The 3,665-nt window shown below is 34.5% G+C and overlaps 1 pseudogene; it reads left to right on the top strand.

The window, feature by feature from the left end:
- Nucleotides 1–2,613: 2,613 nt before the first annotated feature.
- On the top strand, nt 2,614–2,820 carry LOC112636564 (annotated as a pseudogene).
- The last annotated feature ends 845 nt before the right edge of the window (nt 2,821–3,665 follow it).

Below are 3,665 nucleotides of genomic sequence, written 5' to 3'. Positions count from 1 at the left end.
GCTAAGCAGACAATGATTATTAAAAACATTTTTTGCGATAACACTTAAAAAGAACAAAAGGTCATTAATTAATATTAGAAGTACAGTTTTCTATTCATCTGTAAAATGCATTAAAATTGCACAGGAAAAAAAAAACTATGATTAGATGTGCAATTGTATTGATTCACTAAACATGAATATACTACTAATTCACTGAATTAGGCAGAGCTTATAATATAATATCTCTAATGGAATAAAGTTGAACTATGTAGAATAAGTTTCTTAAGACAAAAAGATATATACTCTGGAACACACACAGAAAATATATTGAAAGATTTCAGAGGCTAAGTGAAGAGCTGTGAAGTTTTGATGCCACCTTTGACAATTAACGTTCCTGAAAACAATGTCACAGTAGTGAAAACTTCATAAGAAAGGTGTGTCATTCTTGTCTGTGAGACTAGGTTACCACCAGAAATATGGCTTCATTAAGTAAAGAAGAGCAGAGACAAATTAGGGGTTCTAATAGAAAAATCATAAATATAATTTTATTTGCCATACCCAAGATTAATTAAGCCCAGTGTTCTCATAGTGACAGTCTAGAATATTGTACCATTTTACACAGCTATTCTAACAAGAATTCAAAACATAATATTTCTTAAATAAACTCCCCTTTCCCTGTATACATTTATGGGGTACATGTGATATTTTGATACAAGTGCACAATGTGCAATGATTAAATCTGGGTGTTGAGATATCTATTACCTCAAACACTTCTCATTTCTTTGTGTTAGAAACATTTCATGTCTACTCTCTAATTATCTTGAAATATACATGCAATAAATTATTATTAAATGTAGTCACTCTATTGTGCTACTGAACACTAGAGCTAATTTCTAGTAATTGTATTTTTGTGCCTATTAACCAGCTCCTCTTGACCCACCCTTCCCAATACCTTTCTCAGCCTTTGATAACCATCAATCTACTCTTTACTTTCATTAGATCACTTTTTTTGGCGCGGGGGGACGGAGTCTCACTCTGTCGCCCAGGCTGGAGTACAGTGGCGCGATCTTGGCTCACTGAAAACCCCGCCTCCTGGGTTCACGCCATTCTCCTGCCTCCCGAGTAGCTGGGACACCACGCCCGGCTAATTTTTTTTTTCTTTTTTTTCTTTTTTTGTATTTTTAGTGGAGACAGGGTTTCACCGTGTTAGCTAGGATGGTCTCGATCTGCAGACCTCGTGATCTGCCCACCTTGGCCTCCCTAGATCACTTTTCTTAACTCCCATATATGGTAAGAACATGTGATATTTGTCCTTCTGTCTGGCTTATTTTATTTAACATATTGACCTCGAATTCCATCAGTGTTGCTACAAATGACAGAATTTTATTATTTTTATGGCTGAATAATATTCTATTATGGATATATATGACATTATCTTTGTATCTGTTGATGGGCACTTAGTTTCATTCAATAATTTGGCTATTGTGAATAGTGCTGCAATAAAAATGAGAATGCAGATATCTCTTTAATATACTGATTTATCTTCATTGAATTTATATTCAGCAGTGGGATTTCTGGATCATAAAGTAGTTCTATTTATAGTTTTTAGGGGAACCTCCATATTGTTTTCGATGGTGGTTTTAGTAATTTACATTCCTACCAACAGTGTACCAAGATTCATTTTTCTTCACATCCGTGCTAGCTTTTTTTATTTTCTCACTTTTGGATAAAAGCCATTTGATTTATATTTCTCTCATGATTGGTTATGTTAAGCATGTTTTCATATACCTGTTGACCAACTCCTTGCCATTTGAATAGCATTCTTTCCATTCTGTAGATGGAAATTCTGTAGATGCCATTCTGTAGATTGTCCTTCATTCTGGTAATCGTTTCCTGTGTTATGCAAAAGCTTGTAAGCTTGATGGGATCTCATTTGTCCATTTTTGCTTTGAGTCCCTGTGCTCTTGAGGTCTTACTCAAGACATCTTTGCTCAGACAAATGTCCTGAAGCATTTCCCCAATGTATTCTTCTAGTAGTTTTATAGTTTCCACCCTTAGATTTAAGTCTTTAATCTATTTTGATTTAATTTGTATGGCAAGAAATGGGGGTTTAATTTTATTCATCTGCATATGGATATCCTGTTTTTACAATACCATTTATTGAAGAGATGTATGTTTCCACAATGTATATTTTTGTCAACTTTGTCTAAAACAGGTTGACTGTAAATACATGGATTTATTTCTGGGTTCTCTTTTTTTACTTTACTTTTAATCAAGGATATTTTCATTATTCTCACCACATAAGTGTCGTTGATTTTGAATTTTAACTATTCCCATACTTGAAAACTCGTGTATAAGTTACTATTTTCAAATTTCTCCTACTTTCAAAGTCTTCTTTTTATTACTTTAATTGCTACAACGATTTATGTATGTATGGTCTTACACCTAGATTATTGCAATATTCTCTGCCGTGTTTTCCCGGTCTCCTATCTATCCACATTAATATTTTGACCCAATTGCCACTGAAATAATTATTATAAATTACCATTATGGACACAATCCTGTTCAAAAATATTTGATTGTCTCCTCAAATGAAAGAACATGGTTTGGGCATCTTAACTGGTACAGGCAATCATGGATCATGTAATGCAGTTTGTTGAGCCAAGTTGGCAGCTTGTAAAAGACTCAGTTCAACTGGTTAAAAGATGCTCCGAACCTGATAGAAAAGAATTTCAGAAGATTGCCATGGCAACAGCAATAAGATTTGCTATAATGGGATTCATTGGATTTTCTATGTAATTGGTTCATATTCCTATTAATAACATAATTGCTGGTAGCTGAATATGTTTTCGAGGAGTGTTTTCCATCTTAGGGATGAGTGAACAAGTGAGGGTTTGAGAAGCTCATGGAGTGAAAGGTTGCTGAATACTTTGTGGTTTCTTCCTTTTTATTTCTTCCAAGATGTTTTCTAGTTCTAAATTAAAATAATATGAAAAGAAAAAGGAAAGACAAAGAACACTGTTTAAACACTTAGAACAACATTTAAAGCTTTCCATATCAAAACTTGTGGAGGCTGTACAATGCAAAATTACATTTTCAGTAATAAAAGTCATTGGGTAGGAGGAGGATCTACTATCAGGCAAGGCTGAAATGAAGGAACCTTTGGCAGCATAAATTGTTGGGTGCTGAATTTGTTCTTTATCCCATACTTGTTTTGTCTTGGTCATACTATTTTCACACTTTGACTTTCCTTTCATTAAGGATGTCTTTTATAAAGAAGAAATCACCAACCATTTGAAGGTACTGGCTCTTGTTATCTTTTGAGAATTGTTTAAAATTATTGAAAACTGTTTGTTAGCTGCTCAGGATGATAGAGGAAAAGACGTGCTATTAATTTGAGGACCATAGTTTAAAAGAAGAGAGAGATTTATTGGAGTTTATAATCCCAGGATTGGTGAATATATGAGGAAGCACATTGTATTGGTCTGGCTTCTCTAAGTAGACAGAATAGGATATGTGTATATATGAAGAGGGATTTGTTGGGAGAATTGATTCAAAAGATCACAAGGCGAAGTCCCACAGTAGGCCATCTGCAAGCTGGCCTTTAGGACTCAGAAGGAACCGAGTCTGAGTCCCAAAACCTAAAAAGCAGGGAAGCCAAAAAAGTGCCCCCTTCAGTCTGTGGC

Source organism: Theropithecus gelada, chromosome 12 (assembly GCF_003255815.1).
Source record: "Theropithecus gelada isolate Dixy chromosome 12, Tgel_1.0, whole genome shotgun sequence".
Lineage (NCBI taxonomy): Eukaryota > Metazoa > Chordata > Mammalia > Primates > Cercopithecidae > Theropithecus > Theropithecus gelada.
This window is presented reverse-complemented; position numbering and strand designations above follow the sequence as displayed.